At 40.5% G+C, this 23,877-nt stretch overlaps 1 protein-coding gene across 5 annotated transcripts in view; it reads left to right on the top strand.

Annotated features, from left to right (window-relative positions):
- The first annotated feature begins 3,420 nt into the window (after window positions 1-3,420).
- Window positions 3,421-23,877, top strand: part of LOC129723767 (RNA-directed DNA polymerase from mobile element jockey) — a 43,694-nt gene continuing 23,237 nt past the window's right edge. Inside the window, exons 1-3 of one of the 5 annotated variants that reach the window (XM_055678177.1) lie at window positions 6,061-7,358; window positions 7,422-7,503; window positions 7,576-7,716. The gene's annotated coding sequence lies outside the window, so the exon portion shown is untranslated. Of the gene's footprint in view, window positions 3,639-6,060; window positions 7,504-7,575; window positions 7,717-7,763; window positions 8,062-23,877 lie in introns of those variants that run through there. The other 4 variants (XM_055678181.1, XM_055678179.1, XM_055678180.1 and 1 more) reach the window with 4 other exon arrangements.

The following is a 23,877-nucleotide window of genomic DNA, read 5'->3' as shown; positions in this document are numbered from 1 at the left end:
TGTTCAAATCGGTTATGTAGTTTTCGAGATAATGATGTTTCATGATTTTTACATTTTGATACATAACCTCTAAACTAAAAATCCGATTACAATGAAATTTAATAGACTCTTATGGGACAACAAGACCTTTCATTTGCAATTAATTTCATGAAAATCGGTCCAGCCATCTCTAAGGGAAAAGAGTGAGAATAAAAATCTGCACATACACACACATACACACACATACAGAAAATGCTCAGCTCGTCGAGCTGAGTCGAGTGATATATGCCATTCGGCCCTTTGGTGCACTTTTATACTTTCGGTTTTGTAAGTGATTGCTATACTTTTCTTGGGAAAGGCAAAAATTTTACACCCGATTCTTTTTTTGCACGGTCACGAATTTTTTACACGCCTTTTTTGCACGGTTTCTCGAAACAACAGTGTTTTCGCACGGATTCTCGAAATAACACGGTTTATTTTACACGGGACCCATCCATCCTGCAAAAAAATGAATCGAATGCAGTTATAAACAGTAATACGTCTGCTGTAAAAATAACTAGACAAATTTATTGGGAAGTGCACGTCATCATACGCTATCAATGTTACTCGCACTATCAAAGTTTGTGACGTTTACGGTGCCCTTTATTAACTTTACTAAAATTATTCGGATAAGAAAAAAAAAAATCGTTCTTACGGACGCAATCTTTTCTCTCCTGCGGTAAATATCGTTTGGCGAACGCTTTCTGAATTTTTGATACATATAGGATAAATTACCTTGCCAGTCTATGTCAGTTGTGAGTTCAGAGTTGGTAGCGACTGAATGACTCAAAAATATGAACTTTTGAGACCAAATTACTGAGAAAAGAGACCGAAAAGAGACCGAAAAGAGACCAAAAAAGAACCGAAAAGAGACCAAAAACTGACCATAAAGAAAATTATAAAGATGAAATTTAGACTAAGAAGCAAAAAAAATCTATAGATTTGTGAAAACGGCTTGTAAATTTTAGGATATAAAATGATTGCCTTAAGAAGGCAATACAAACGTATAACAGGATGACCACTCAAAACCAAGTTTTGATTTCTCGCTTTTTCGTTATGCTTATCTGGCTAATTAAGCTAGATTTCGCAGGTTCAGCTACTAAACCGCTGTCTATTTTGGTTGAAACCAACAACCAGGTTTTCTATAACAGAGAGGATCAAGCCAATTGGCTCACAAATTTTCAAGTTGATGTTTTTTCAGAAATGGTTCAACAAATGAAGCTGTAGAGAGTGGCCACCCTGTAAATTATTACTTTGGTCGTATGATTACTACTGCATTTTTAAATTGTCTGAATGTTTAGTTTCCGGATTTGCATCATAAAAGGCTCCCAGCTGGTCTCTAGACCGTGTCGTAGTACTAACTGCGCAATTGTATTGTACAATATAACGGTGGGCTACGAAATCCATGTCAAATAAAAACACATGGTTAAATTTTAAAACGGAATGTACCTGGGATTTGCTTCCGCATCACATAAAAACAACTTACTTCTAGCACACTGGCAACTACTTTTTGGTCGCTTCGAAAAAATAGCTTGGGATGAGAGAGCCTTTCTTTTTCAGGATATTTTCTTGAATTCTGTCGGGCGTCCTTTTTTGTGATGTCATTTCCTGTAGCACAACAAATAATCCATCCAACCTCCTCTGATAACTTGAACGAGAAATCAAAAAAGAGACTTTTAGGTGAAAAGGAGACCATTTTAGAAGAAAAAAGAGACTTTAGAGACCTTTCGTTGAAAAAAAGAGACTTTCAAAGACTAGCTTTAAAATAGAGACCAAGTCTCTAAAAAGAGACCTGCTACCAGCCCTGTGAATTTTAAACTGCATCTTTAGTAAGCGGTCGAATTTTCTCTAATATTTTTTCGTCATATTTTCCTACTTTTTATCTGATTAGAAAAATTAAGGGAAGTTACGAAAAATTCAACAGAGCAATTCCTTTTCGCCAATAGCAAAGAGAGAATTAATGCTTGTTAAACTATAGACCATCTCACCGAATCTCTTTAACCTCACTTTTCTGACAGTTGGTGCTAACTTTGTTTACGTTTTAGATTTTGTGCTTTTTCCTGCTGGAGCAATCGTGTGCGTAGTGGAAATGCTGCTCTATTTAAAATTGCTCTTAGTGCACCACAGAGAACAGACATTCATCTTATTTTCAAAGGATGTGTAAAAACTTGCAACCGTCGTTTAACCATAAGTGGTAATGCTCCCGCTATGCGGCGCTCACGTCACTAACAAGTCAAGCACAGATATCGATGAAATATCAATACGGAAAAATTTATGCAGTGCAACCTGGGGCACCACAAGACAGATGTCGTTAGTGTATAAACGTATTTTGATTCAAATTTTTACACACTATTTTCAACTTTTTTATATGAACATGAATATCTGTTTTCTGTGCTGGCACCTCACGCACAACGTTTAAAGGGCATTTTGATCACAATTGAATTGATCTGCTTTAATTGAGAACAAAACTGCATCACCCGAAGGTAAACAAAGTTACCAGTAGCTGTCAAACTATGATGCGTGACGTGACCGTGCAATGGTCTATACCCGTTTCTTCTAGTTTCATTGCTATGCATTGCAAATAAACGTACTTTATTACTCCGCCTTTTAAAGTATAAGCAGAATTCTGACGATATCAATTTCATGTGCTCCTGAGCAAATTAATACTAGTGATGCCATCTTCGTATATGTGTTAGCTGCGCTCTGTACACACGATAGTGGAGGGTTATATATTAATATGTAGCCGTTTACTGTGTGAGAACAAAAGGGATCGAAATATTTTATTCCTCTTTGTGGATTCATCACTGCGACCAGAGACATTATTTTGATATATTGTGATATTACCCAGGTGTTTTGGCGTTTTTGGTTTTGGTGTATTTGGCTAGGGACTTTTTATGTCAAGAGGAAGGAGTCTTATCGAAAACCTCGTTCCTCTTACCAACACCGCGTCACAATCACAATTCCCTGAAGAGAACTAATATACGTTACTCAGACAGTTTTATTATGAGAGGGACTTATTTTTGTAAGGATGAAGGCCAACAGGAGTACTATAGAATTCAGTTTGAAAGAAGGGTATGCATGTATGTTAAAGTCCTTTAACAACAGAATGGCCTGACTCTACCAAGATTCTAACTCACGACCACACGCTTTTCAAAGCGGACTCTTTAACCTAGTGACTGCGAAGCTCTCCCGATCGAAATATTTACGCTGTGCGCACTGTGTGCAGTGGTTCCATATTCATCCCAAAATATGTTCGAACTCTAAATCTGACCACTACATATCTATTTGATTTATATCATGATTTCTCTGTGTAGGAATGAACCAAATAACCAATACCATTACTAGTGTTTGCAACTCAACAAACACATGTCATAAACTCTAATGAATAACGAACACGGTACGTTTTGCAACAAAAAACAGTTTCTTTTTGTTCTGTCAACAAAAACGTTAGTAACATGCCGTGCTGACTGTTAACGAACTGAACCGACTTGTTGGATAAACTGAAGTTTTATTTATCCCGTACCTTTAATTAACCGTAAGTGTTCAAAGTGCATGCGCTATTTGTGCGCTATTTGCTTTCGCTAGTGCGACGGAATTGAGGTTACTTAAGGTGAACAAATGTACGTTTTTCGAGAAAATGGTAACAAAATATCGCTAGCGATGAGAATGTGTTTTGTGAATGTTCTCTTCGGCCGGATAAAATATCTGTATGTATTAGAGTTGCATTTCAATTTTGTAAAAAAAAACAATGAACACATGTTGAGTTCGAAATGAAATGAATCATTCATGCACTCAAGATAATTTTCACGTCTTAATTACCGGAAAAGTTATGTGAATATTTTCCACTGTCATTTTCACGTAGATTCTACGTGATTGTCATTTGAGTTCATCATGATCTGGTGAGATTATTTGTCCTATGAATCTTATACAGCAGACATATGCATTTTATGTGAACTTCACGTAGAAATCAACTACCGGTAAAATGGAAAGCATTCGATTATCTGCTAGCTACTACGTTTGATACAACGTAAAATTTCCAAATTTTGTTTCCCCAATTCTTAAGAGACGGCAAATAGTTTTTAGAAATTATAGAAATATGTTGCTTGGTAAATCGCACGGCCATGCAAAATCGCCGATTCGTAAATGAATCAAACGACATAAAAACGGACAAATATTACGACATTTGCCGGCGATAACTATTGTAAGCTGCAACTGTTTATGTATAGGAAACTCCTCGACCTTTGAACTAAATCTGTGTGAAACCTGTAAGCTCAAGGCTCGATGTCAAATTCGTACGGTTTTTCGAAAGCTCGCTTATTGGCAAGCCGTCGAGAAATTCTGAAATTCTGAAATTCTGAGACTGAGTTAGACAACAGCTCCGCCATTTTGATTTCTGTGTATTTTCTCATAGAGAGTTCACGCGATACTTTTCTATGACATTCTGTTCGACGTTGCCAAGTTCACGAAGATACTAGTGATAAAACATAGTATGCATGTGATTTTCACGTAGATGTTATGTTTGTCACATAAATCATGCAAAATGACAGAAAATGAATAAGTACAGGAAATTTCACGTAACAATAAAGTGAAAAATATTTTGAGTGTGCGAACAAAAAAAACTTGTTCCCTGTTCAAGGTAAGATAACATATATTGAGTTCCTAAGTGAAACAAAAGCAGTAGGGCATGGAAAATTGAATCCTGCCCACAATGCATACTACCTGACGAAGCCGTCAGCTACCCTAAGTCGATCCCTGAAAGTAAGTTGTTGTCCGTTCGGTGTATGACTACAATAATACCCAACAAACATTGAATTTTGCTCATTTGATGAGTGGCATTGTACAATAATTGACAAATTGATAAACAAAATTAATTTAGTTCAAATGATTCATGATTTAACCTGGGGCTGGCCGATTCAGTAAGGCCGTTGCAAATTTGAGATTTGACAGCTATCGCGGGTTTATTTACATGGACTTGTAAAATTTTCGACTCGAGTGAAAATGCGGAAGTGTGTTGTTAAAAACTGCGTTTCCAAGAATAAACAAAAAGATTACACTTATTTTAACTTTCCATCCAATTACTCCAACCGGTATTTAAACAATTAAAGTACTAAACAAAGACTCTGCTTCAATGCCAGCTGGAGGAAAATTTTCGGTGGAGGTGTAAATATGTTTGTTCTCTAGTCTCTACATGTTAAACCTGGTGAGTGCTTCTCCAGTTTCCAAGGAGACGGCGAATGGAAAAAAGTTCTAACACCTTGTAAACCAACCCGTGCGTATCAATAAAGTGAGGTTATTTTCTGTGTGCAATGATCAATGGTGACTATTGTTTGCTGCCGTTACAATACATATAACGTGATCATCGTGACACTATTATAGTACTTTTTATTTTCAAAATACTTTGAGCTTGACAACTTCGGACATAAAAAGGCTTCAAAATTTGTATCAGCTTAATATATAAATTTAAATTTGTTGAAACGACATAAATAATGAAACGGTTTTCATCATGGACAATCCATGTGTGATTGAAAAACTAGTCTATGACTAGTCATCATAATGATTAATCACATTGTTATGTACGCAGAGCTTCTGCTTCCAAGAGTGGAATTGTTCACGAGTTTTCTGTAAACAGGTTACCGTATTAAGCTCCGTCTGAGTTTCTAGACAATATGGCGAAAGGTGTTTGCAACAAATTTATAACATACATCCGCATCCGCATGAAGCATTTTGCAGAGCTTCACACATTCTAGTGTGCATCGAACGAGCTCTGTTTTATCTGAGTATGTACATTCGTATGTATAAACGCGAATGTGTGCGGTGTATTGTTGAAGTATGTATTGAATTCTATCAAACGAATAATATGAACTCTAATTAACAATTTATGGTTTACTGAGCAGAAAACATGAGCCATTCATCTTGGGAACAACACATATTTTTATATTCCAACGCAATAGTTGAAAGTTAATTGGTAATTAGCAGCTATTGCAGTTTACATGTTCTCGTGAATACCTAGAAACATACCCATAGCAGAAGTTAAGTACTAGTTGAAGATATTTGAATGGAAATGCGAACCATAACTTCTGCCCCGATAAAATACTCGCTGTGCGGTTCGTGATTGGTGCAGTGGAAATAATAAGCAGATACTGGCATCGCCATGAAAACGGCTGCTGCTACATTTTTGTAACTACAGCTGATTCTGAAACGATGCTGTGTAGATACCTACAACTTTGTAGGTGAACATATTACCATGGCAATGGCAATTATATGTTTCATTCGCCCGAGAAATATTAGTGATAGTGATTGCATTTGTCATTTGAAAAACGATTCTGTAGCACTATCCTTTTTGAAAGGTATTGAACTAAGACCGATTGCACACTAGGAATCAAACTAAACATGGATTTGGAATCTGCTTCGAAGCAAGGTTTTTACAATCAGAAAGACGTTTTTCTGTTGCTGTTTGCTATCTGCCATTATTCGTCGTTTACCAAGCATTTCGAAAATATCGCTAATATGGGTAAACCGAAAACGACGATAAACAAAAATATAGTGGTAAACTCAGGCAGCGTTGCTATTGAAAAGATTTTGAAGTAGGAATACGTCTTTCTTCACTATACTCGGGTATATTCTGTGAAAACAGAAATGAACACTTGTTCTTGGTTGGCGGAACAGAAGTTTTTGAACGCCAATAGCTCTCAAATAACTGTACCGATTTTAACAATTACTCGAAATAAAGGTTTTGGCATTTGGTTCGGTTATTTCACAACTAAATAAAAATTTTTTTTTGAGTTAGATCAACGTGACACATTCCATTCTTTGACAATGAAAATATTGGACGAATAATTTGGCAAAAGATTTTTTCCTGTTACGTAACACTGATTTCATCTGCTCCCACTGCTATGTAACAGTTCGTAACACTAGGCGGAACCCCCTAACTCTACGAGCGTTACGTAAGTTGGAGATGGAACCTTAGCCATTTTTTGAATATCTTTTTCAGTTAAGAAAATGCCATTTTGCATGTGCAAGCATTTTGCTTGTTTTTAATTAACCGATGTGCTTCGAGCGGCAAATAAATAAAATAGATTTGTGCATCCGGAAGCGTCACTCTTTCAACAAAACTTATTGTTTAACGAGAGAGTAGTTTTGTATGCAATGTGTCAACTTAATTCATCATGTAGTGTTACTTTGCGCGTTAACTGTACGAAATAATCCGTTGTTTCGTTCAGTTCATCAGCGCGCAGCTGTAATCGGCAGGATCCGCACTACACTATAATCAGCTTCATTCTTGCGTCTTCGCATGTCTGCATAAGCATACTGGGCAAGTAGCGCTTTACCAATATAAACAAGTAGGCATATACGTTCGTACTTATACAGAAAATGAACAACCAAACTCATCAACTCGAATGAAGTTGTATTAGGTAGTGAAGACAACCGTACGGAATTTGCAGAGGCGAGCTTGGATTTAATGATTCGTTTACGTACACGAGCGCAGTGCGTTATAATTTAATCTGCCTTAGTTCGTTTAAAGTGCTTAACGTATACGGCAATGATTGTTTCTTTTAGATTCAGACTCAGTAAATTTCTGTAGACAATTTAATATCCACAATAGCAACACATACGTTTTGTTGACCAGGGATTGTTGTAGGAGCATTCCTAGTGTATCGATTTTCTAGTGATTGGAGTGAATTTAACATTTCCAGACAGGTGAGCATTTATATGGTTATGTATCAACATATCGTGAAATCATCTGCTGCAGAAGGGCTGATATGGTTCGCAATTTCGTACTATGATGATCAAAGCACTATTTTTAGATTTGCCCATATTTAAAGTTTCTTTGATGTGTGTTCGGCTGGTTGCTTTAGAATTTGTGCTGTATGTAGGTAGTTGACTGGCTGAATAAATGGTTCAAGAAAGATGCAAGTGTGGGTGGGATGAATTCAGATGTGGTAGGTAATGCGTGGAACAGTAATCACACTCAAACGACTAACAACTATTGGGATCTGCTGTTCACAAACTAGAAGTTAACATATGTCAGCCAGCAGGCAGTGAGTAAGTAGCACAATTAAATTGTTGCCGTTCAAAATCAAAATTGATTTCATGATTGTTAGAAATGTGTTGTTTACCGAAATACGAAAAAGTCCATGTATGGTCGGCAGTCAACATGTTAACCCAATGTATGGCGAAATGAGTGACTAATTTTCTCTATGATCTTGACTTTAAGCGAAGTAGAGTTCATTTTTAACTTTATACTTTTCGAATATTTTTAGTATAGTTGCATTAGCATGTGTAACTGTCAATTGTTTTTATATCCCTTTCCGACCGAGCCCACATAAATTTGTAGGTAGACTTGTCTCTCGCTCGTTGAATGTTGAATTCATTATATTATCGCTCAAAACGCTGACATATCGCAGCTACTAAGAAAAATAAAAAACCGTAGCCATCAAAGGCCTTTATAGGAATTTCATCGCTTAAGGTTTTGTTTTTCATCTTTCTTTACCAACACAATTGTGCGGGCATTTGACAACATTTGTAGTTGAGCCGTTTAATTTTTGTAGTTTTCAAACTCCACTCTATTTCATTCGCTTCCTACACTTTCTTCAAGCGGTGCAGAAAAAGTAGTTTTGATGTAGCACGAACAGATTCTTTGTTTAAATTAGTTCAATATATGTCAGACTTCAAACTGAATTGAAAACCTGTTCTATAAGTATCCTTCTCAGAATTTGATAGTTAACATAGCTTCAAGCTGGTGTAACTGTCTAGCAAATGTATAACTTTCAAACTGCTTCCTGTTCTGTCTAGCAAATGTGTTACTTTTAAACAGTGTGCTTTCATACGAAATATATTATCCGTTGAAATAGATTAGCACAACAGTTTAGTTCTCATAGAAAAAATTGCAGCATGATAATCTTTACACCTTTTTTTTGCTCTAAATAATATTTCTAGCAGTTAACTACATAGCTGTATCAATTATTTGATTCAAATATGTGAAATTTCGTAACGCAGTTTATCTTATTGATGTTGTTTGTTTTTTTTTTCTAAGGCCGTTTGAAATTTTATTCTCATTTTATGTCACCCCTCCCCCCTTCCCCCTTAAAAAATCTTGAGTATTGGAAGGGGAAGAAAAAAAAGCTCAAACCGTTTTGTTCATTTCATTGGTTTTCCGACAGCATAAATGCTTAACAAAGTTGCTGATTATCACAATCATTCATGATTCATCATCGTCGCTACTTACTAGTGACTTGGTACTGGAGCTGCAGCCTATCGCATCATCAAGTGCGAATAACAGTGCTTAATGAACTGTTTGGGTGTATTCTATCCTTTACTTCTTCTCCTGCTATTGTATCTCACTGAGTTACCACATTCCGCCACCCGAAAAAAAGTTACCATCAATTCGACTTACAGCTGAAGCGAACGAATCTAACGAAGCGTCGGGAAAGACCAATGACGTTTACAAAGGAAAAAAAAAAACACCGTTGGTTTTGGTAAGAATAGACTCGTACAAGACCCAAACAAACGTCGCCGCCTAGGGTGGGCAAGCGAATTCTCTGTTTATCGAATACATCTGAAAAGGGATGTATTTTTGACAGAATAAATTTTGCGGAATATAGTTTAAGGAATTAGTTTAGACGTATTGTTCGAGATGTTTGAAAAGGAAAAAATGACATTCATTCAATGTATGTTTTTATTTTTGTGTTTCTTGAAGTCAACTGATTATAGGTTTCTGAAATTTAAAACGAATTTGACAAAACTGAAAGCATCGATAAGGCACCTATATTTTATTGTCCCTGTGGCAGCAGCCTTTTCCTCTGCAATATCCTTCATCTTTGTTATTAACGCGCGGCAGTTCATCACTGCTAGACTCTTTTTATTTTTTAAAAACTACAACTACGCAGCACTGTTGGCTGAAGAAAGCTAATCGCTCGGTTCACCCAAAAAAAGACCCGAAGAATATGACTGATGCAAACCGTACGAACGGTGCGAACGATGCATATGAAGTGAATGATGCGAATCATCTGAATATTCTGAGTGATGAGATTACCACGGAAAAAAACCTCTGTCTTCCCTATTGATCTGATCGGGCCCGAAGCGAAGATGGTGCGAAGCTAAAAAAAACTTCTCATACGTGAGTCACTCACCATGGCACGGGACAATCACTCAAAATATTTTTTACGTTATAATTACCGGAAAAGTTATGTGAATAATTTCCACTGTCATTTTCAAGTAAATTTTACGTGATTGTCATTTGAGTTCATCATGAACTGGTGAGATGATCTATCCTATGAATCATATGCAGTAGACATATGCATTTCATGTGAGTTTCACGTAGAATTTAACTACCGGTAAAGTGAAAAGCATTTGATTGTCAGATAGGTTCTACGTTTTATACAACGTATAATTTTCGATTGTGGTTTCCCAAATTCTTTATAGACTAGGAATAGTTTTCAGAAATTATCCAAATATGTTGCTTGATAAGTCGCACGGGCATGCAAAATCGCCGACATACAAAATGGCAAAATGATATTGCGAAATTCGTTGGCGATCTTCACTGTTAGCTGCAACTGTTTATGTTTGTTGAAGTTAACCACTTCAATTTACTTTTATTTTTTTTTTTTTTAAACTCTAATATTTATTTAGGCCCAACCGCAAAGCATAACGGGGCCGAATATCTTTTGGAGTAGGGAAAGGCCAGCTTGAGTAGAGCCTGTATCCCGACTGCTCCTCCTCAAACAGGCATAAAAACCCTCTCATCTTTTCTCTTTTATAAATACAATTTAAAAATACATATCATTTAGACCTACGGCTAACAATAACAATAATAAATAAAGTTCTTCTCTGTATGAGTAAATATCAATTCTTAATACTATTCGTTAAGGTGTGATGGTTCCTTATATCTTAAGAAATCAAAACTTATATCTATGTTTGGTGGATCATGTCTCTCAGAAAGAAGCGATGATTCTTGTGTCTCTAAAAAGATCAATAAAAGAAAAAAAAAAGGGACAGAATTAGTGTGAAACTTTTTGATGGAGGTTGTGTTGGAAAAATAAGAAGAAGAAGCAAGGAGATAATCAAATTCGATACTTGATATCTCTTAAAAAGTCATAAATAGGTATTACAAGCGCTGGGTTGCGGCTAGCAAGCGCATCCCGTACTTGCATTGTAAATGTCACTTTCTGTTTTCGGAGAGAATCAATAAGCTTGGTCCTTGCTCTGTGGTACTTAGGGCATACGAAGACTATATGATCTATATCTTCGTACCCTCCACATTCGCACAGATTACTATCGACTAAGTTTATTCGATAAAGGTGTGCGTTTGCAACATAGTGATTGGACATTAGGCGCGAAATAACTCGAATGAAATCTCGAGTTAAATCTAACCCTTTGAACCAAGCTTTTGTAGACACTTTGGGCGAAATCGAGTGCATCCATCGCCCAAGATCGTCTTTATCCCATTTTTCCTGCCAGTTTGCCAGGGCCAGTTGTCGAGGCAGGTGAAAATACTCGGTATAGATGATCGGTCTATCAAATATATCTCCTTCTATGGCACCCCTTTTCGCTAATAAATCAGCTTCTTCATTGCCTGGGATTGAGCAATGAGAGGGGACCCACACAAAGCAGATAATGAAAGACCGATCAACCAGCACTTCTAATATCCGTCTAATTTCCGGAAGGAAATAGGACGGGTGCTTGACCGGTTTAATCGATCGGAGAGCTTCGATAGAACTGAGGCTGTCCGAGAAGATGAAATAATTGCCTGGTGTCTTGAGCTCGATAATTCGCAGCGAATTGTGTATGGCAGCTAATTCAGCTACATATATGGAGCAAGGCTGTGCCAGTTTGCGGGATATGTGATGATCTGTGTTAAAAACGCCATATTCGGATTGTCCATCCATCACAGATCCGTCCGTGAAAAAGGAGTTCTGTACTGGGAGGTGGCCGAATTTTGCCGAAAATATTGATGGAACACCTGTTGGTTTAAGGTGTTCGGGAATTCCATGGATTTCTTGTTTCATCGTCAAATCAAATACAACAGAAGAATTGTTGAGCGATGTTGAAATCTCACGGGATGGAGCAACAACCGAAGGGTTTATCTCCATGGTCATGAACCGCTGGTATACTGACATACAGGGTTTCTGAACAACTTCCAAACACCTCTCATAGTTCTCGATTATCATTGGGTTTGCTATCTCCGATCTGATGAGGAAACGAAGAGCCAACTCGAATAGCCTCTCTTTGAGTGGTAGTACTCCCGCAATGACCTCTAGGGACATGGTATGTGTCGATCGCATGCAGCCTAGAGCGATACGCAAACAACGGTATTGTATCCTCTCTAGCTTCAGCATGTGTGAGGCTGCGACTCCTCTGAAGCATATGCTGCCGTATTCTATTACGGGGAGAATAGTGGTTTGGTAGAGTCGTATTAAATCCTCTGGATGCGCTCCCCATGATGTTCCTGTTGCCATCCGAAGAAAATTAATTCTCGGTTGGCATCTTTGCTTCAGGTAATTGGCATGTTTTTCCCATGTGCACTTAGAGTCATACCATACTCCTAGATACTTGAAGCTAGGTGACTGAGTGATGGGTATTCCGGACAGAACTAGCTCGAAGCGAGGTGGTGGTCGCTTTTTTGAAAAGACTACCATCTCCGTTTTTTCAAGCGAGAATTCGATTCCAAGACAACTGGCCCAACCGGTCAGATTATCTAGCGTATTTTGCAGGCTGTTTTTCATGTCTACAGCTAGAGTCGCCGTGACTGATACAACGCAGTCGTCAGCTAACTGGCGCATTGTACAGCCGTCCGTCAAGCATGTGTCGATGTCACTGATGTAGAAGTTGTACAACAGCGGACTCAGACAAGAGCCTTGGGGGAGACCCATGTAGCTTGTTCGTGTTATTGTTGAAGAACCGTGGTTGAAAAGTAAATGCTTTTCAGACAGCAGGTTGATCAAAAAGTTTGTTAATATAGGGGAGAATCCTCTCTGATGCAGTTTCTCGGAAAGAATTTCGATTGAAACTGAATCAAATGCGCCTGTGATATCCAGGAAAACCGAGGTCATTTGTTGTTTGCTGCCAAGAGCCATTTCCGCTTCTGTGGCTAGCAATGCCAGGCAATCGTTAGGGCCCTTGCCCCTACGGAAGCCGAACTGGGTCTCTGATAGTTGGTTAGTTGTTTCTGCCCAGTTGTCAAGTCTACGCAGGATCATTTTTTCAAGCAATTTGCGTATGCATGAGAGCATCGCAATCGGCCTGTACGAGCGGTGATCTGCGGCAGGTTTGTCTGGCTTTTTGATTGCGATAATCTTAACCTGTCTCCAAGCTTCCGGAATCATATTGTTCCTGATAAGCTTATTAAACAGTTTAAGAAATCGTAGCTTGGCCGAGTCCGGCAGGTTTTTCATCAAATTAAATTTGATCCTGTCCGGTCCTGGAGCCTTGTTCTTGCAAGACGCGAGGGCAATTGAAAACTCCAACATGGTAAATTCTGATTCTTCAATAGCTGTTGTATCGCTAAATTTTTGCTGTGATGGGACAGCGTCTGGGCATACCTTTTTCGCGAAATCATAGATCCAACGTTCAGAGTATTCATTAGCCTCATTACTGTCCGACCTATTGCGCATTTTTCGAGCCGTATTCCAGAGATAGCTCATAGAAGCATCTCTGGGTAACGAGCTTATGAAATTTTGCCAGTATGATCTTTTTTTCAGTTTGTGTAGCTTAGACTGTTTTATTTCCAGCTCCCTAAACTGATCATAAAGCTCAATTGAACCACCATCCCTGAATGCTATGTATGATGCTTTTAGAGCTTTTTTTATCTCGGTGCATTCTTTGTCCCACCATTGCTTGTTGGGACGAATTTTCAACTTGTTCTCAGGGGCAGGTCTCTTCTGAGATTGCAACGCGCTATCTAGCACTAATGTTGCAAGGAAGTTGTATTCGTCGGATGAAGAAAGCTCATCCGTTGTTTCGAGACCCTGGGATATTGTGTTCGAGAATTTTTCCCAATCAATATTCCGGGTAAGATCATACTCTACTTCGACTGTGGTAGCAGAATGGAGCCTGCTCTTAATCGAAATACTGATTGGCAAATGGTCGCTACCGTGGGGATCTTGAATAATCTCCCATTTGCAGTCCAAAGCCATTGAGGAGGAACACATCGACAAGTCTAATGTGCTCTCTCGTATTGGAGGCCTTGCAATTCTCGTAGCTAACCCAGGTATGTTCAATAAGGTCATATCGATGTCATCGAGAAAGCTTTCAATAAGAACAGCGCGGCTATCATCCCTGGGTGCGCCCCACGCCGTACCGTGAGAATTGAAATCTCCCAGGATGAGGCGTGGAGACGGAAGCAGTTCCGTTATTTGTGATAGCTGCAACCGGTTAATAACCGCTCTAGGCGGAATGTAGACTGATGCGACAGTGAGGCCCTCCCCAGCAATTGTTATATGGCAAGCAACAATTTCTATTGCATCAATTGCTGGGAGAGGAATTCGGAAGAATGGGTAGCATTTTTTGATACCAAGGAGCACTCCGCCATAAGAGTTTCCTCGGTCTAAACGGATGACATTGAAGTCTTGAACGGCAAGTGTCGTATCAGTTGACAACCATGTTTCAGATAGCGCGAAAATATCGCATTTGCTATCGTGAAGCAGGAGTTTAAATTTATCTAATTTGGGGATCAAGCTTCTACAGTTCCATTGTATGATCCTTGTTGTCGATTCGTCACTTCGGCTGTCTGATTTAGACATCGAAGGATACGAACGCGAGGAGGGGCCATTTGGTGCTTAATTGCTTACCCAACATGCAAATTGTTGGAAGCCAAGCCGAAATCATACTCTTGAGGGAATCAGATAGACCAAAAGTGGTAAATATCCATTCAACGATCATTTTGAATGAGATACGTCCATCAGTGGTCGGTATTTCAGATTCCGATGTCTGTTTTTTGGCGGAAGCAGATTGTTTTCCTGGTAGTTTGGGAAACTCTTTATCGAAATTGTTACCCTCAGGATTAAGCTTGAATCCTGGAGGTGACGGCTTAGCAATATTTTGCTTGGAAGGTGGACCACTTGGGGTATCTATATGTGTTTTCTTCTGCTCCTTTCTAGGAAGCTTGGGGGAAGATACGCTTGGTCGTTTACGCACGGCTCCACTTGACGGAAGAGGTTGATATACCTCTTCATCATCATTGGGATCGTCATGTTCCAAGCTGGAATATGGGTTTTCCTGTTGCTGTAAGGCAGTCTTAAGCATCTGTGCAAATGACTGCTTACAGCGTTGTTTTGTCGATTTCTTTAACGCTTCTGAGCGTTGTTTATATTTTGGACACGCCTCGACTTCATGTGGATCACCACCACAAAGACAGCATTTTGTCTCTTGATCGCCGCAAGCGTGGTTAATCTCGGAGATTTCACCACACTTGGAGCATTTAGGTTTCTTGTTGCAGTAGGTCTTCGTGTGCCCTAACTGCAAACAATTCGTACACGTCATGACTTTTGGAAAGAAAAGTCTCACGGGTAGTCGAAGCTTGTGGAGCTCGACAAAATCCGGGAGTACTTTTCCCTCAAAAGTCACTCTAAACGAGTCATTTGGGGAATAATTGCCCGTATTATCCTTCGAATACATTCTCCTGCATTCGAGGATTTTTATTTCAGGAAGGGATGGATTTTTAAAGCATCCAATACCTTTCACAACATCCTCTTCGGTGAGGTCAGCCTCGGTTATAACACCCTCTATTTCAACTACGCGTGCCGGTATATAAACGCGGTACTCGATATTGAAATTTGGATCCTGGACGACAGCATTTGCTTGTCGGGGATCCGAGAATGTTGCCTTGAGTCTATCCGCTTTGACCTTGTAGACCTCGGTCAAGCTCGAGTACTTTTCCTTTAGAGTTTTGCATATCTGTAAAACTCTGAGAGGCTTGTTTTTGGGTCGGAAATACACGACCCAACGTAGACCAGGTTGGTTAACCTGATACATTTTAACCCGAGTTGACTCATCTTTACTCGATGGGATAACCGGGGCAGTTTTACGGGGTCTTTTACGCTTTTTAACGACATCGAAAAAAGCGTTATTTTCATTATTCGGGATGTCAGAAAAATCCATCCCGGGCTCGTCACCTTCTGAGCAAGATGAGATGTCCGGTGGAATAGGCAATCCACCTACCGCCATAGCGGTTGTGAACTATATGCCGCTACTAATTAATATATGGAATATATTGAAATACTTATATATTTAAAGCTAAAGAGTATGACTATATATAAATAGGAGAGGAAATACGAAATCGAAATATATCTGTATGTATATATGGAAATAAAAAGTTTAAAAAAAAAAAAAATATATATATATATATAAAGGTTGTGTCACTTATCTTTATATGTATGTGAATCAGCAGCACTGCTTGCGCTGTCTCTTCAACTGCAGAGCGGCGACGCCGTACGCTTTCCTCCCGTCAGGGTTCCACAGCACACGCGCCAACTAACCACTACCACAGCTCCGTACTCCTTTGCTGCGGGAATCGACCTACGCTGATGCTGGACCAGCACGACACCTTTCAGCACTCGCGCCAAAACAAGCACGACTCACCACCTTCACACGCGCACGCAGCAATCGCGCCGATTAGCACCACTACCACTGGCGCTGTTCGGCAGTCGGGGCTCCCCCACCAATAACGACGCGTATTCGCACGCCACACAACACCAACGCTAGAAAGAAGCGAGATATTAATTTCGGTAATTCACAGAGCACTCAAGAAAAACGACTTTCCTGCTCGGCTGCCGAAAAGACTATGGATTTACTTTTATTGATCTGCTGACTAACTGTCAGCTTGACTTGAAATTCAAATTACAGTGATTATCCTTACAACCTAATTCCTACTCTACATGGTACATTGGCGATAGCTATGTTTACTACAAGAAAATTCAAGCTAGAAACCTACAACAGTATACAAAAGGATATAATCATATACAACAGTTCGATGCTTTCATTCAAGCTTATACACAAGAGTGTAAAGTTGTATGTCAGATGTAGTAGACAAGTACTGTAAAATTGCATACTTCAACACCTCCCCTCAATTTTAACTTTTAGTTTTTCAAATAACTTTTGATGCTGAGTTTTAGGTGAAGCCTTAGTCAACGCATCTGCTAGTTGCTCTTGAGTGGGAATGTACTGTAATGTGAGATGACCTCTTTTTATAACATCCCTGATGAAAACAAATTTCACGTCGATGTGTTTTATTCTTTGATGTTCCCGGGGTTCCTCAGAAAACCTGATACATGGTATGTTGTCTTCATAGATTATGAATGGCAAATTCTTCACCTCTAATTCAGATAGCAAATTTGAAAGCCACATTGCTTCCTTGGTTGCAGAACAGAGAAAACTGAGTTCTGCCTCAGTTGAGGATAGGCTACGTTTGGTTGACCACGAAACGAGATATCCGAACACTTGGAAAACATATCCAGAAATAGATTTCCTGTCTTCTGAATCATTGCCAAAGTCTGCATCCGCGTATCCTTGTAGCGTTGGTAAGTCGTTATTTTTGTGATGTACAAGTTTTGTATTTTTAGTTCCTTGAAGATATCTCAGGATGCGCTTTAATCCAGTCCAATGATTATCATCAGCGCTAGACTGAAATTTACTTAAAATGTTGACTGCGGCGCAAATATCCGGTCTTGAACACAACGCTAGATATTGTAAGCATCCTATCAATTCTCTGTAAGGATGCGTGGTAAGACGATCACCGGTTTGATTCCATTTTTGATTTACATCCATTGGAGTCGCAACTGGTTTACAATTCTCCATATTGAACCTCTTCAAAATTTTGTTAGTGTAATTCATCTGTGAAATTACCATTCTCTGATTTTCCAGATCTCTTATAATGTCTAATCCCAAAAAATGAGAAACTTCACTGAGATCCTTCATTTGAAATTGCTTGGATAATTCAGCTTTAATCCAATTGATATCGTCCATGAATTGACCAATTATGAGTAAATCATCTACATATAATACGACATACAAGACACGTTCCTTCATTTTGTATATGCAGCAATTATTATATAATGGTAATAATCCAAGTTTTCGCATTGCATTATCAAAGCGTTCATCCCATTTTCGTCCTGCTTGCTTCAAGCCGTATAGTGTCTTTTGTAATTTAACAATGTTAGAAACCCCATATTCATCCAATGGTAGCTCCATGTAAATATCTTCTGTAAGTTCTCCATACAAAAATGCCGTTTTTACATCCACTTGATGAATCTTTAATTTTTGTTCGTTGGCAAGTGATAACATAATACGAATGCTACTCATTTTCGCCACGGGTGCAAATGTATCCTGATAATCAAGACCCGGTCTTTGTGAGCAACCTTTGGCAACTAATCTAGCCTTGTATCCAGCATCGTCCTTAATTGTAAACAACCATTTGGATTTAATCGGTTTGTGGTGTTTTGATATACTTTCTATAGTAGTCCATGTTTTATTTTCATACAAGGAGGCAAGTTCTATTTCAATTGCTTCTTTCCATTTCATCCAATCATCACGTCTTTTTAAAAGATCAATGGATTGAGGAATTTCTTGTATAAATTCATTGGCACTGAATGCTGTTTCATAATTATTCATCCATTCTGGTGGTCGTCTTTCTCTTTCGCTTCTTCGAAGCTCTTGATTTGCTCCGTTTTGTTCGTTATCATCCCCGAAAGCACCATCGTCTTCTGCTGTTGCAAAACTATCATCCAAGTTAGATTTTCCAAGATAACCAAATCGTTTGTGCCATTGAACCAAATTATCGTTCTTGCAAACCAAAGCATTTTCATTCATTGCTTCGCCGTATACATCTAGCAAATAGAGCCCGTTTTCGAGGTATCTTTTGGTAATAGTTTCTCCAGATTTTTCCCGATTAGTAACAAAATTGTCAGCAAACAGAACTTCCTTTCCGAGGCTAACCACCCTTTTAACGGTAATCAAATTTTCCTGCAACTCAGGAATGAGTAGAACGTCGTACAGCTTCAAATTCTGCATTTTATTAAATCCGATTACAGATTGTAGTGAAACAGTTCCAATACGCTTAGCTTGTAGTTCTTCTCCTTCCTTAGCAGTAGTAACAGTGATTGTTTCCTCAAGGTCCCGCAATTCCCGCATTATGTTAACGTCATTAAACATATGGTTAGAAGCACCAGAGTCCACTACCATTAAAGGACGTGAGCGATGTCGACGAATACCAGCCATTAGAGCATGTTCTCTACGTTCGTATTGATTACCTACTCATCTATTTTCTTTGCGTTTGCGTTTTTCAATTGGGCATTTATTGCGATAATGCCCATGTTGGTTGCATCCATAACATCTGATGTTACGCTGTCGATCGTTGTTTTCGGCCAGAAACGCAATATTTTCTTCTGCATTCGAATTCCGGCATTGCAATATTTCAGCATCGCATAAGATTCGGTGTAGATCTTCTAAAAGTTTCCTCTGTAGGACCTCTTCTGGTAGTAATAATATTTGTGCAACTACGTTGTTGTATTGTTCCGGTAGTGCTCCCAAGAGCGTTTGTATGTACTCACGATGCGACGATTGTGGATCTGCACGCTGCAGTTCTCGCACAAGTTTGGAATGTGTTTCAATGAGCTCGTTCAAGTTGCCAAATTGCCTATTCTCTAGACCATACAATTGACGTCTCACGCACATTGCAACAAGCGTACCATTGCGTTGGTATGCTTGTACCAATGCATCCATGCACTGTTTTGCATAAGTACAATGCATGATTTTTTGCAATGGTTCATTAGTGAGGGTGCAGCAGATTTCATCAATAGCTGCATCATCTTCCTCACAGCGTTTCCTGTAGCGACGCATTCGCTGTTCTTCTTCCTCTGGTGTGGCTTCTGGATCGGGTCCTCCATATGGCTCTTCTAGCGGCGTGCGTTGAAGAGTATGATCCAATTTGAGTCTGGTCAAATGGAGCATCAAACGCCATTTCCATGCAGTAAACTGCTTTTCCTCGCCGCTGAACATTCCCACAGCGACGCTGCGTCGTTGAATTAGCATCAGAGTGGCAGCATTTGGGACGAGAATATCATCCAGATCCTGTCCTGCAGCATCATATGCTCCGCCCGTAGTTAGACTGCATCCGCTGCTACCCACAGCACCAGCACCAGCATTGCCGCTGCCACCCGCAGCACGACCGTTACCGCTGCTACCCACAGCATGGTTACTTCCACTGCTACCCGCAGTTTGACCGCTTCTACTGCTACCCGCAGTTTGACCGATTCTACTGCTACCCGCAGTTTGACCGATTCTACTGCTACCCGCAGTTTGACCGCTTCTACTGCTACCCGCAGTTTGACCGCTTCTACTGCTACCCGCAGTTTGACCGCTTCTACTGCTACCCGCAGTTTGACCATTTCCGCTGCTGGCCACCGCTTGGCCACTTCCGCCGCTACCCGCAGCTCTTCTGCTTCCGCTGCCACCCGCAGCTTGACCATTTCCGCTGCTAGCTGCAGCTTGGCTATTTCCGCTGCTATCCACAATCTTCTTCTTCTTCTTGCCGGACGATGATTGTCCGCCTATAGCTTCCTTTTGTGGCGTTGCCATCTCAGCCAAGTAGTTCCGATGAGTTGTCCTGGGCCCATAACCTGTTGAAGTTAACCACTTCAATTTACTTTTTTTTTTTTTTTTAAACTCTAATATTTATTTAGGCCCAACCGCAAAGCATAACGGGGCCGAATATCTTTTGGAGTAGGGAAAAGCCAGCTTGAGTAGAGCCTGTATCCCGACTGCTCCTCCTCAAACAGGCATAAAAACCCTCTCATCTTTTCTCTTTTATAAATACAATTTAAAAATACATATCATTTAGACCTACGGCTAACAATAACAATAATAAATAAATTTCTTCTCTGTATGAGTAAATATCAATTCTTAATACTATTCGTTAAGGTGTGATGGTTCCTTATATCTTTAGAAATCAAAACTTATATCTATGTTTGGTGGATCATGTCTCTCAGAAAGAAGCGATGATTCATGTGTCTCTAAAAAGATCAATAAAAGAAAAAAAAAAGGAACAGAATTAGTGTGAAACTTTTTGATGGAGGTTGTGTTGGAAAAATAAGAAGAAGAAGCAAGGAGATAATCAAATTCGATACTTGATATCTCTTAAAAAGTCATAAATAGGTATTACAAGCGCTGGGTTGCGGCTAGCAAGCGCATCCCGTACTTGCATTGTAAATGTCACTTTCTGTTTTCGGAGAGAATCAATAAGCTTGGTCCTTGCTCTGTGGTACTTAGGGCATACGAAGACTATATGATCTATATCTTCGTACCCTCCACATTCGCACAGATTACTATCGACTAAGTTTATTCGATAAAGGTGTGCGTTTGCAACATAGTGATTGGACATTAGGCGCGAAATAACTCGAATGAAATCTCGAGTTAAATCTAACCCTTTGAACCAAGCTTTTGTAGACACTTTGGGCGAAATCGAGTGCATCCATCGCCCAAGATCGTCTTTATCCCATTTTTCCTGCCAGTTTGCCAGGGCCAGTTGTCGAGGCAGGTGAAAATACTCGGTATAGATGATCGGTCTATCAAATATATCTCCTTCTATGGCACCCCTTTTCGCTAATAAATCAGCTTCTTCATTGCCTGGGATTGAGCAATGAGAGGGGACCCACACAAAGCAGATAATGAAAGACCGATCAACCAGCACTTCTAATATCCGTCTAATTTCCGGAAGGAAATAGGACGGGTGCTTGACCGGTTTAATCGATCGGAGAGCTTCGATAGAACTGAGGCTGTCCGAGAAGATGAAATAATTGCCTGGTGTCTTGAGCTCGATAATTCGCAGCGAATTGTGTATGGCAGCTAACTCAGCTACATATATGGAGCAAGGCTGTGCCAGTTTGCGGGATATGTGATGATCTGTGTTAAAAACGCCATATCCGGATTGTCCATCCATCACAGATCCGTCCGTGAAAAAGGAGTTCTGTACTGGGAGGTGGCCGAATTTTGCCGAAAATATTGATGGCACAACTGTTGGTTTAAGGTGTTCGGGAATTCCATGGATTTCTTGTTTCATCGTCAAATCAAATACAACAGAAGAATTGTTGAGCGATGTTGAAATCTCACGGGATGGAGCAACAACCGAAGGGTTTATCTCCATGGTCATGAACCGCTGGTATACTGACATACAGGGTTTCTGAACAACTTCCAAACACCTCTCATAGTTCTCGATTATCATTGGGTTTGCTATCTCCGATCTGATGAGGAAACGAAGAGCCAACTCGAATAGCCTCTCTTTGAGTGGTAGTACTCCCGCAATGACCTCTTTTTTTTTTTTTTTTTTTTTTTTTTTTTTTTAAGGTGGCGGGGAAATCTGCAAACAGACACCTGAGAAGAGAACTCAGGGTGTGGGGATGAGACTAGGGGAGAGATGCTGGGGTAGTTACACTCCCCCAGACACCTACTTATCCCTGTCCCGACCCACTAAAACCCCTCCAGTCTCCAGCCCTGGTCTTCCCGGGACGACTGTTAAGTATTACGTCGGGAAGTGGCTTTTGTGCGTGATGCACCCTCTTTACTCTTATAACCTCCTAGCTAACTACCTGGAGACTGGTAATTAGCTACCACTGGCGTGTTGGTGGTTGACCCGCCACACACGTTGCAGCTCCAGAACAATCTGAGAGGCGGCCGCACAGACCGCGTTCCAGATGTCCGGGTCGTCGCACATCCTCCGGACTAGATTGTCCGGAGTAGTGCCAGGCCCGCTCACAGCCATCATGTTGCTCCGCGCTCTTACGAAACGGGGGCATACGAAGAAGACGTGCTCAGCAGTCTCCTCCTCCTCCACGCACTCGGGACACATGGGGGACACCGCGTGTCCGAACCTGTGCAGATATTGCCTGAAACAACCATGGCCTGACATGATTTGTGTCAGGTGGAAGTTCACTTCGCCATGTCGTCTCCCGACCCAGCCGGATATCTCCGGTATGAGTCGGTGCGTCCATCTGCCCTTTGTGGAATTAGACCATTCCCTCTGCCAACGGAGCATCGAGAATGACCTTCTGGTACCTCGTATGCCCCTTGTGTCACGTTGGTCGAAACACTCTCTGTCCTCCTTGATGGCGATGCTGATAGGCATCATGCCGGACAAGACACATATTGCATCGTATGACACCGTACGATACGCACTCGCAACTCTCAGGCACATGAGCCTGTAGGTACTTTCCAGTTTGCCACGGTAACTGTTAGTACCTAGCGCTCTGGACCACACTGGCCCACCATACCTAAGTATGGACGAAACCACGCTGGCAAGAAGTCTTCGCTTGCTGCCATAAACCGCTGAGCTATTGGACATCATACGAGATAGTGCTGCAATAGCCGATGAGGCCCTCTTACAGGCATAGTCGACGTGACTCCCGAACGTGAGCTTGTCGTCCACCATAACCCCCAAGAGCTTCAGGGATCGCTTCGAGGTGATGGTGCAGTCTCCGACTCTGACCACCGCCTGTTGCTCCGATTTACGGTTGTTCACAACCATGACCTCCGTCTTATGATGCGCGAGCTCCAGTTTCCTGGAGCGCATCCAGTCCTCGACCTTGCGTATACAGTGCGCGGCCGTCAACTCGACCTCCTCGATAGACTCGCCGTAAACCTCCAGCGTTATGTCGTCTGCAAAGCCGACGATCACAACCCCTACAGGGAACTTGAGTTTTAACACTCCGTCATACATGACATTCCACAACACCGGGCCCAGGATAGAACCTTGCGGAACTCCTGCGGTAATTGGGACGCACTTCTGACCCTCCTCTGTGTCGTAAACAAGTACTCGATTCTGGAAATAATTTTCCAGAATCTTGTACAGCGACACCGGTACATGGATGCTCCTGA

The sequence above is a fragment of the Wyeomyia smithii genome, chromosome 2 (assembly GCF_029784165.1).
Source record: "Wyeomyia smithii strain HCP4-BCI-WySm-NY-G18 chromosome 2, ASM2978416v1, whole genome shotgun sequence".
In the NCBI taxonomy this organism is placed as follows: Eukaryota; Metazoa; Arthropoda; class Insecta; order Diptera; family Culicidae; genus Wyeomyia; species Wyeomyia smithii.
Note: the sequence above shows the minus strand (reverse complement) of the source record. Positions and strands in the feature narration are given on the sequence as shown.